At 37.5% G+C, this 12,500-nt stretch overlaps 1 protein-coding gene across 1 annotated transcript in view; it reads left to right on the top strand.

Annotated features, from left to right (window-relative positions):
• Positions 1 to 2,797: 2,797 nt before the first annotated feature.
• Positions 2,798 to 12,500, top strand: part of LOC144963357 (uncharacterized) — a 93,330-nt gene continuing 83,627 nt past the window's right edge. Inside the window, exon 1 of the mRNA XM_078897305.1 lies at positions 2,798 to 2,841. The gene's annotated coding sequence lies outside the window, so the exon portion shown is untranslated. The remainder of the gene's footprint in view (positions 2,842 to 12,500) is intronic.

Here is a 12,500-nt window from a genome sequence, read left to right as displayed (position 1 = left end):
GTCATCACTCTTTTTTCTTCCCTATGTCCGAATTTTAGTTTTCTACCTCTCTCTACAACATTGATGCTTTCACAACACAACACTCGACTAGATGCTCTGCGGTTTCGGGTTCAACGTGAATATGAGGGACAGGTGAAAAGAATTGAGCTTTATATAGCGCAATATCCACTAAATGAGCTCAAAGCGCTTTACAAGGGGTCCCTGGTCAACAGCAACATTTTACACGTAGGACGGGACATGACGCCTGTTAGGCGATATTACAATTTTTCGGACAAAGACAACGCTGTTTACGGCCAAGTACTCATTTCACACCTGAGTACGGTGAGAGAATGTGAGTAAAGAGCCTTTTCCAAGGACTCAACTATGCGCCCAGCGCGAGGCTCGAACCCAGGACTTTCCGATCCGAAAGCGAGTGTCATACCACTAGACCACATAGCCCGACAAGAACCCATTGATGAAGCGTCACTGCCGTCTGGCAGTGGCAGGTTCTCGATCTCAGTTGATTTGCCGACACCCAGTGTCTCATCCCTGCTGATACAAAAGCCTCCTGGCAACTTATCGCCCAGTTTCGAAGAGTACACGATTTCGCCTAACCCACATTTTCAACGCCTGCGGTAACGGGGAATTGTAAGGGTAGGCGGACCCTCCCTCCATAGACTACACAAAATACACAGAACGTCGGTAAATCACACGTCATTCTTTTTGGAATTCCGCAATTGTTCCCAATCACTGCACGAGCCTGCGAATATTGATCAGTCACTTTGTCTATTTGATCAGGGAGTAGGCTACACCATTCGTGTAGAAAAGAACTTTCTTAAGACATGATTTTGTCAATATTTGCTGGAGAAAATTTGTTCAATTTTTATTAATGGTGAACTTTAGAGAGTAAATTAAGGGTTTGTTGATCATTTTAACTCTTTTTTGTTTGTTTGTTGCTTTAGGTCTCTTCCAACACAATTGAGGTTATATGAGAGACCGCTGAAACAAAAAAACAAGCAATCCAACAAAAATAGTACAAATGTAAATCAAAATCATAACCTAAAGATATCATAAGCTAAATTATAAATAACCAAGAACAAACAGACAGAAGATTTACAGAAAAAAAAATATCCCCTGTCAAAAATACAATCACAAACCAAAGAAGCAGGATAGGCTAGTAAAGAGAAGAAGAAACGACATCACTATTGGATCGTACACCCATGCGAACATCATAGGTATATGATTCAAGGGTGATGCTCCCATCCAACCACCCGCCATCATAACTCTCTGCTTATCGATCGTTTTCAGTATTTTCCCAAAATGACAGTCTTCCCCAGCAGAAACACCGATTCTTTAAACTCAAAACAAAAAAACAAAAAAAAAACAAAAAAAAAAACCTGTCAATAAAACAGCATTCTTCAAAGTTTGTGATGTACAAAATAAATCTGAATAAGACAAAAAAATATATGTGTCGTAACATCAGTCAGTGGTACGGTCTTTGCTTCGTACCCGGAAGGTACCGAGTTCAATCACCCGCCGCTGCGCTGTGTGGCCTTGAGCAAGTCACCTCGCCCTAGCTCACTTTGCGGCGCTGATCTGCGGCTAACGCCTGGGTTATTCCAGTCTTCCCTTGGAATAGACCCTAAAGACAAATTTCCCATTGGGGATGAATAAAGGGAATTTAATTAAATCAATTAATTAAATGTGACGATTTTGCTCTAAGTGTTAAGGAGAGGGTTAAAGAGAACAACGCAACCCTTCTCGGTATTTTGTGAATTCAAAACCAGATGATCAACCCTCTAAGTTGACATCAGCGGTCTCATAAACGCAAAAATACAATACAAGGCAACGGGAAACGCTGAGGTAGGCATAAGAGGTTTGATCAACGGATTTGCAGCAGCTACTAATGGTCTCACACTACAATGTTATGGTGATTTATCTACCTATCAAGGCAGCCAAAATCGTTGCCGCACTTGCGCACAGTTGCGAACCCATCCGGTAGCCTCGTCACAACACAGCGCTCGATCGACTAGATGCTCTGCGGTTTCAGGTTCTCGCACACAACGTGTACACAACGATGGACAAGTGAAAGCGTCGCTGTCGTCTGGCAGGTTCTCGACCTTAATCAATTTGCCCCCACCCAATGTCACATCTTGCTGGAGATAAGCCTGGCAACTTATCGCCCAATTTCGAAGAGTTACGTCCCCCCCCCCCCCCCCCCCCCCCCCCACGAGGTACCAATTTCGACCAAGTCGACTTCCATCTCCTATGCGGATTGGCGAAAAGGCTACTTCATAGGTTTGATCAACCGACCATCGATGTCATCAAAATACAGTTTATTATCAAAAGTGCTCCCCAAGTCCTATCTAAACGTGTAGTTTAAAAAAGCAGTTATATTTGTTTATATTATATTACAGTCATCTAAACATTAAGAAAATAAAGGGTTAGACCTACCAATGTGCAGACATATCAAAATAAAGCTGCCAATTTCCAAGCCAATTAAATAAAGAAATTAAATCATTTTATAAGACAATTGAATAGCCAGCAATATTTCCGGAGAAATAAAGACTATTACAAAAAGGTGTTTGTCTATTTAAATTATTGTGGGAATTGGATTCAGTAGTCTGATGTCACGCCGTCCGGCCATCTTGGTTGTAAACAAAGAAAATCATTTATTGTTAATCTTCATGCTGGCTAGAACTTTTCATCTGCCTTGTGATCAGAATGTGTAAAAGTCAAAACATGATCAAATTTATGTATTTGTTCCTCTGTATACGCTTTTATGCTCGCCGGGGAAATATTTTATACGGGCGTCCTCCATTGTTCCGATAGTTTAGAGCCAGTGTTACTAAGTTACCATGCGTCATTAGGAAAGAAGTGACGTTACGACTGTTGAAGAGTATTAACATAGATTGAGACGAACCTTTTGAGCCATCAACGATCAAAATCGACCCGGTAATAAAATCTGTAAGTGCGCGCCAACAGGGCTGCCAGATGGTTTCTTCTCACTTTGACAATAGGCTTCAACTGTCGTGACGTCACTTCCCTCCTATTGACGCATAGTAACTTAGTAACTGGTTCTAAACTATTAGGACAATGGCTGACGCCCTTATGAAATATTTCTCCGACGAGCATAAAAGTGAGAAAAACATTATAAATCTGACCATGTTTTGACTTTTATCACATGACATGTGAAAAAATTCTAGCCAGCACGAAGAATAAAAGTATCAATTTTCTGTGTTTAGAACCAAGCTGCTCGTTGCTGGGTTTTAAATGTAATTTCTCATTCTCCTCTATTTTAAATATAACATTGAAACGCATCCTTCCACTCCCGTTCTCCCACTTTCATTCTCTCTCTCTCTCTCTCTCTCTCTCTCTCTCTCTCTCTGTTTCTATCTTTGTGTCTGTCCCCCCCTCTCTCTCTCTCTCTCTCTCTCTCTCTCTCTCTCTCTCTATATATATATATATATATATATATATATATATATATATATATATCTTTTTTAAATTAATTCTAAAAATTTAAATATCTTAACAACGGAGGTAGGGGACCACTAATAACACTATTGCTGTCTAGTATTCTTCAATTACCACCCCCCCCCCCCCCCCCCCCATCCCTCTACCTTATTCTTGAAATATATATATATATATATATATATATATATATATATATATATATATACTTTTCATCTCTCTCTCTCTCTCTCTCTCTCTCTCTCTCTCTCTCTTCCATTGCACACACACACACACACACACACACACACACACACACACACATACATTTACAAATGTTTGCCTATATTATTATGACAATCTAATATAAATATATATGTATTCTGTGTTTACTTGATTAAAGCCAAGGGCCAACACGTCGTTTGTTTTGTGTTGTTCATTCATGAGTCAGATGTACTCCCTTTATCTTTATCTCCATTTCATTGACTCCTTTAGGCACGCACCTCTATTTATTAATTATAAATAATGCAAGTTAAACACACAGTGTTTAGATAATAGGAGTTGTATCAGGCTTCGTGTTTATGTTTGTGTTTGTGTGTATGTGTGTGTGTATGTGTGTGTGTATGTGTGTGTATGTGTGTGTGTATGTGTGTGTGTGTGAGAGAGAGAGCGAGAGATGTGAGAGAGAGTGAGAGAGAGAGCGAGAGATGTGAGAGAGAGTGAGAGGGAGAGAGAAAGAAAGAGAAAGAAAAAGAGAGAGAAAGAGAGAGAGAGAGAGAGAGAGAGAGAAGGAAAGAGAGAGAGAGAGAGAGAGAGAGAGAGAGAGGGAGAGAGATGGATAGATAGAGAGAAAAAGAGGGAGAGAGATGGATAGATAGAGAGAAAAAGAGAGGGAGAGAGAGAAGGAGAGAGAAGGGAAGAGAGAGGGGGAGAGAGATAGAGAGAAAGAGAGAGAGAAGGAGAGACAAAGAGAGAGAGAGAGAGAGAGGGGTGGGGGGGGAGATAGAGTGAGAGATAGATAGAGAGAGAAAGAAGAGGAACCGAATGTACTGATCAAATATTATTTGACATTTCCAGCATTGATCAATACGTCATGATTCGATGACAAATATTAGACTTATCGGGAATCGATTACAATAATTATGGTCCTTTCATAATTTTAATCAATTAACTATCGTACTCAGAAAAATCACTCATTTTAAAAATTGGCCAGAAAACTCATCCTTCAAATATCAATCCATTTAATTGGCCCTCATCTTGGCAAAAAAAAAAAAAAACAACTCTCAAACCTGGGACTTCACGAAGTCTTCCCTTCCATTAAATCCTAGGTCTGATAGGTTTTTTTGTTTTTGCCAAGATGAGGGTCATTTAAATCGATGGATATTTGAAGGACTAGTTTTCTGGCCAAATTTTTAAAATAAATTGAGCTTTATATAGCGCAATATCCACTAAATGTGCTCAAAGCGCTTTACAAGGGGTCCCTCCCTGGTCAACAGCAACATTTAACATGTAGGACTGGACATGACGCCTGTTAGGCGATATTACAATTTTTAGGACAAAGACAACGCTGTTAACGGCCAGGTACTCATTTTACACCTGAGTACGTTGAGAGCATGTGAGTAAAGAGTCTTTTCCAAGGACTCAACTATGCGCCGAACGCGAGGCTCGAACCCAGGACCTTCCGACTAGAAAGCGAGTGTCATACCACTAGACCACATTGCCGCACATTGCGTGTCTTACCCCAGAGTATGCCGCTTAAATAATTAACGCTCTCCTTACCGATCCTTTTCAGTATTTTCCCAAAATGGCAGGCTTGGCTTGCCCAGCAGAAAAATTGATTTTTTAAAAACTCAAACAATCTCTCTACAAAACAACTTTTTCTTCCTATTATTTAACCCTTTCCTTACCAACTATAGGAAAATCGTCACATTCCTAACGATACAACCAACATTTTTCGTATTCAAATTTCTTCTGTACATCATAAAATTTAAAGAAAATTAACAGTGTGTTGTAGAGCATGTTTTGCTAAAGAAATTATGCATGGCAAGAAATTACTGCTATTGTGTTTGAGCGATAAAAAATATATTTTTGTGTTAGTTGGGTGTGAAGTTTTGGGGGAAATCCTGAAAATGGCTGGTAAGGAGAGGGTTAAACAAAGCTCATTCTTCAAAGTTTGTGATGTGCTCAATGAATCTGAATAAGAAAAAAGGTATATTGTATCGTAACAAATGTGACAATTTTGCCGTAGGTAGTAAGGTGAGGGTTAAAGTCTCCATAAAAGTATAAATATAACGTAATTTAGCTCAAGGGTTTGGCAGCTCTAACGCGATATAGCTTCATTCATGATGAAATACAGAGCAAATAAAAAAGAATTGAGCTTTTATATAGCGCGACATCCACTAAACGTGCTCAAAGCGCTTTAGAAAGGGTCCCGGGCCAATAGCAACACTTTACATGTAGGACGGGACATGACGCCCGTTAGACGATATTACATTTTTTTCGGACAGAGACAACGCTGTTAACGGCCAGGTACTCATTTTACACATGAGTACGATGAGAGAATGATAATAATAATAATAATAATAATATAATAATAATAATAATAATAATAATAATAATAATAATAATAATAATAATAATAATAATAATAATATATAATAATAATAATAATAATAATAATAATAATAATAATAATAATATTAACAATAATAATAATAATATAATGATAATAATAATAATAATATATCTTTATTGTCCTAAAAAAGTGGCAATTTGTCATTTGGTTACACATTTATAACAATACAATATTGACATAGACACACACAGATGCACACTAGTAACATCGTAGTCATTGAGAAAAAAAAAAACAAAACAAAACAAAACAAAACAAAAAACAAACAAACAAACCGGCATCAACAACAACAACATCATCATGATCATCATCATCATCATCATCATCATCATCATGTGAGTAAAGAGCCTTTTCCAGGGACTCAACTCCGCGCCGAGCGAGGTTCGAACCCAGGACCTTCCGATCCGAAAGCGAGTGTCATACCACTAGACCACAAAGCCGTACAATCGTACACTGAGCGAACTAAAACTTTTCTGACGTTTGGTGAATATCAACTGTCAACGGAAAATGCTACTAGAATTACGGGACAACTGAAGAAGGAGAAGTATAGTATGGCTATGCACTGTGGTCTTGTGGTACGACACTTGCTTCCGGATCGGAAGGTACTGGGTTCGAGCCTCGCTCGGCGCGGAGTTGAGTCTTTTGAAAAGGCTCTTTACTCACATTCTCTCACCGTACTCAGGTGTAAAATGAGTTCCTGGCTGTTAATCGTGTTGTCTCTGTGGGATAAAATGTAATATCGCCTAACAGGCGTCATGTCTTGTTCCATCTGTTACGCGTTGCTGTTGGCTAGGGACCCATTGCAAAGCGCTTTGAGCAGGTTTAGTGGATATTGCCCTATATAAATGTTCTTTTTTAAAAGGTAAGAAAAGTTAAAGTAAAACAGAAATTTATTTTCTGTACAAAAATGCATAACGTTGATTATGATATGCATTTTTGTACAGAAATATGAATAATAATTTTTTTATTTGGAGCGCTTGGCTTGTAGTTGGTTTGTTTACAAATAACTTCTCCGTCGGTGACGTCCAATCAAGGGACGCTACTCTTCCGCTAATCTAATTCCATATAGGCAGATTCTTAGGATTATGGGACGTAAAAGAGATATGATGGATGATCTTTATAGGGAATGAGATTAGCGGAAGAGTAGCGTCCCTTGATTGGACGTCACCCATAGTCTGTGACGTCACATAGCGGAAAAGTTATTAGAGAGAGAGAACGTCATGTTGGTTGTGCGCATGCGTCTCTCGTCCTCACTTCCACAACAATATTCCATCACTCTGAAAGCAGAAGATTCTTTACACAAGGTATGTATCCAGTCATACTGAAGACTGGTTTTACTCTTCTAATGAGTTTGGAACCAGTATTTTGACATCACAGTTTTGTTCTCTGTTTACTCCTCCCCAATACTTAAGCTTTTTTTTTATAGAACATCATTCACTAAGAGTGGTCTTGTGGTAGGACCACGGTTCGAGTCCCGCTCTGAGCAGCGCATGGTTGAGTTCTTGGAAAAGGCTCTTTACTCACATTCTCTAACCGTACTCAGGAGTAAAATGAGTATCTGGCCATTAACAGCGTTGTCTCTGTCCGAAAAAAAGTTGTATTATTGGCTGATAGGTGTCATGTCTCGTCCTACACGGCGGTGCTGTTGGCTTGGGACCCATTATGAAGCTCTTTGAGCAACTTTTGTGGATATTGCGCTATACTGAAATATATTCAATATGCATACCATATAATAATAACTATAATGTCTTACTTATCCGTGAGCTGCGGTTGTATGCACGTTGCCTATCTTATGTCTTGTGGTATGACACTCGCTTTCGGATCGGAATGTCCTGGGTTCGAGCCTCGCTCGGCGCATAGTTGAGTCCTGGGAGAAGGCTCTCAACTCACATTCTCTCACCGTACTCAGGTGTAAAATGAGTACCTGGCTGTTAACAGCGTTGTCTATGTCTCTGTCCGAAAAATATGTAATATCGCCTAACAGGCGTCATGTCACGTCTTACATGTTAAATGTTGCTGCTGGCCAGGGAAGTCTTGTAAAGCGCTTTGAGCACGTTTAGAGGATATTGCGCTATATAAAAGCTCAATTTAATTTAATTTTTTAATACATCCACGACGATCTGTCCTCTGCCTCCCTCATGTTCTCGGAGTGTGTAGGGATGTTGCTTGTTGATGACAGCCTCAAACTGGTCTAAAACGTCAACCTCTGACGACTGCAAGCTCTTTTCTTCTCCACGTAGCAGTGTTGGGATTACCTGCTCAAATCAATACCCGGGTAATACTCGGGTAGTGGTCTGATTACCAGTGCTGGGATTACCTGCCCAAATCAATACCCGGGTAATACTCGGGTAGTGGTCTGATTACCCGGGTAACGCGGGTACCCATGGCAGGAGTGACTTTTTGACCCAAAAAAATGTTTTTGCGAAAAAAAAAGGGGAGGGGGGGTGAGGGGGTGGGGGAGGGGGCTTTTTTTAATACTTTCTTTTTATAAATTTATTATTTATTATTTATTACAATAAATGAAACGAAACTGAAGTAAGCAACAAGGATGATTAATTACAATGAAACAAAAAAACAAAAAAAAAAAAAAAAAAAAAAAAAAAAAAAAAAAAAACAAAATCAAAAAAAAAAAAAAAAAAAAATACCTGAGATTCCTTTAAATGATAAGAACTAATATAATCTTAATCTGTTGATTCCAAATTTAATCAAATGTGTGTTAACACATAAAACAAAAAAAATCAATGTAATTAAAAAATAAAGGAGGAAAATCTTTTGGAAAAATGTCATGTAAATGTAAATATATAAATCAAAATTGTATTACTTCCAATTTTTGTTCAAAAATATTAATTTGACGGAGCTTCCCTTCTTTTTGCCGAGATGAACTCGATCGCCGGTCTTGGTGAAGCGGGTACTCGTAACCCGCCCCTTTTACCCGAGTACCCGGTTTAACTTTATTACCCGCGGGTACACGGGTACCCGCCCAGCCCTACTACGTAGCCACTGAGCATTAGGCAGGGTACCCGCCCAGCCCTACTACATAGCCACTGAGCTTTAGGCAGGCTTTCAATATGCCCTCGTCGCCACACATGACCAAGAAAGCCCGTTTGCCTTTATCTTATGATTTTCACAATTTAGATGGGTTTCCATTTTCTATGCAAAACTTTTAATTTGTTATTCTATCTGACCTTTTATTGATGTTTAGTAATCTTGTGTACACCACATTTCGAAAGCTTCACGCTCGCTTTGACATTCCTAGTCTAGAGTAACTAGACTACGGGTTTCATACACCCAAAATCACCCACCATGTCAAGGTTTTTGTGTAATTCAAAAGCGTTCACAAAGCAATCCGACAAGTCTCAATTCATTGCACACACACACACACACAGACAGACACACACACACACAAACACACACACACACGCACACACACACACACACGCACACACACACACACACACACGCACACACATAAAGGAAAAAAGAAGTATAGTATAAGTAGGTTATGAGGACAGTTCATTTCAAAAGAAGAAGTGGAGTCAATAGAGTCGAGGTCGACCGATTTTTTTGGGATTATTTTTTTCGTTTCTTTTTCTTTCTTGCTTTGTCTGACACCTTTCATACACACTTATTCAGATCTTTATCTTACACCAGTGCCTGCTCCTTAATTTCTTTATTTAATATTTTAGATAAATGAGAGATAATAATAAACGTGTTATTTCTTACATTCCAACACAGCCAGAAAGAATCCTCTATAAGTAAATAATCTCTAAAGACTTCTCATCAACTTGTCATTTTGTGTAAGATGTCCGCAATATTATGTAAACTACCTTGTGGTGGAAGTATAATGATGAAAATAATAATAAAAATTAAAATGATGATGATGATGATGATGATGATGATGATTGTGATGATGATGGTGATAATAATAATAATAATGATAATAATAATAATAATAATAATAATAATAATAATAATAATAATAATAATAATAATAATAATAATAAATGATGATATAATAATAATAATAAATAATAATAATAATAATAATAATAATAATAATAATAATAATAATAATAATAATAATAATAATAATAATAAGGGGCGTAATTCGACACCCGAAATTTGGTATTGTCCCAGATAATTCGACACCTGAAACTTGGGTGTATTTTGTCACCAGATAATTCGACACCTGAAACTTGGGTGTATTTTGTCACCAGATAATTCGACACCCGAAACTCGGGTGTATTTTGTCACCAGATAATTCGGCACACTGAAAAGTTGAGTCTTAATATTTGTTTGTTATTTTAGTTGTTGTTTCCTGTGCATTTTGTCTATTCAACAACAACAACAAAAAAAAAACAATAAACGACAACAACAACAACAAACTCACAATTTCTATCACTCTCGGTTTTTCTCCCAATACACGAAGAGCTAGCCTCTCTCTCTCTCTCTCTCTCTCTCTCTCTCTCTCTCTCTCTATCTCTCTCTCTATCTATCTATCTATCTATCTCTATCTATCTATCTATCTATCTATCTATCTATCTCTATCTATCTTTCTCTCTCTCTATCTATCTATCTATCTATCTATCTATCTATCTATCTATCTATCTATCTATCTATCTCTATCTATCTATCTTTCTTTCTCGCTCTCTCTATCTATCTATCCCTCTCTCTCTATCTATCTATCTATCTATCTATCTCTCTCTCTCTCTCTCTCTATCTATCTATCTATTTTAAAAACCTTGTTGTCAGGGGCAATATTTTGCTTTGGATTGAGAATACATGTTTCTCCATTGCAAAAATGAGCTCATATCATGAGGGTTACGAAAAGGCAGGTATATTAGTGTTACCAGCTAGGTCGTATGACTAGGTGCCGCTCAGAAATTTTCCCCATGATTGTAATGACTTTCATAATTTACTATTGTGACAATATTATATCATCATCATCATCATCATCATCATCATCATCATCATCATCATCATCATCATCATCATCATCATCATCATCGTCGTCGTCATCATCATCATCATCATCATCATCATCATCACCATCACATTATTATTATTATTATTATTATTATTATTATTATTATTATTATTATTATTATTATTGTTATTATTGTTATTATTATTGTTGTTATTATTATAACACAACATGGTAAAAATAAACTGATGTAATTGATAATGACAAGTTAATGAAAGAAAAAAATGAAGAAAATGAAAGAATGATAATAATAAAAAGAACAATAACAGACGTGACCCTACGCCTCGAAGCGGTATTAAGTCGGGATTTGGAAAACGAAGAAAACCGGTTTTAAAGTCGGAATGGTCAAATTATCAAATTTCAGTTTTTGGTTGTTTCAGAAACTGCAATAATTTTTCGACATTAAAACATAATAATTCAACATAGATATTGGGTATAGGTTATATAAATTTAATGTTTAAAAAAGCAAATATCAATGACACATTCAAAGCGACAGTTAACTTTCTCTCAGAGAGCAACCATTTTCAAAACTTAGTAATATTAAGTCTTTTCCTCCACCAAAACCATGTAAGATACCACAGCGAAGGCCGTGTCTTTATCTATCTCAGAGAAAGTATGACTGTTTCCACAATTTCATGATTCAACCAATAATGAACTTTAAAAATTGTAAACAAGTCTAGGGTTTTCCCTGACAACTTTACAAATGAATGATTCTGATTGGTCAACGCTCATCACATGCGCCTGTTGGCCATTAAAATGCCTGGGCAATGTGTCATGACGTAAGCATGCGTGTGTTACATATGTGTGTGCTTGTGCATTTTGAGACACACTACGTGCTATTATTTCTTTGTATAGCTGCATTGGTTAATGATCGAGGTGAGGGTCCTTTGTCCCTCTTTCTTTATTCATGAAATTATAGGACATGCTAAGACTTTAATTGGGTGGGGTTCCTGACCTCTCATAGTGGGCAGGGAGGTACTTACTGTCTTCTATCCCCCTATATCTGTTTTCCAACTTGTTTTCCAACTAGCTTTCTGTCTTTGTCTTGGAATGAGATTACTTGGTTTTGTCCTGGCTCTGACCGGATACCCTTGGTGAGAGGAGAAACAGTCAAATGTATAGTTAGTTTTGGGAGATGATATTTTTTCCTTGTTAATCATCTCTCTGTTATGTAATGTATTATGTTTTGTTTACATATCATAATATGATTTGTAAACATTTGAGTGTATTCCTCTTAGCGGGGACCTGTGCTTGTGACTGGATAAGACTTTTAAGTGATCTCAAACTAAGTACTTCGATAGTTTGCTCTTGGAATACATATGTTCCCTATTTGATCCAATTCTCCTTTGTCTTACTTTTGGGTGCTTTAATTGTAATTCTAGAACGTATTACTATCCCACTTTCTTCCTTTTTACTGGCGCTGATATGACCTTAATGTGTTGCAATCGCCGT

This window comes from Berghia stephanieae, chromosome 1, assembly GCF_034508935.2.
Source record: "Berghia stephanieae isolate SIO BIC M18660-M18661 chromosome 1, UCSD_Bste_1.3, whole genome shotgun sequence".
In the NCBI taxonomy this organism is placed as follows: domain Eukaryota; kingdom Metazoa; phylum Mollusca; class Gastropoda; order Nudibranchia; family Aeolidiidae; genus Berghia; species Berghia stephanieae.
This window is presented reverse-complemented; position numbering and strand designations above follow the sequence as displayed.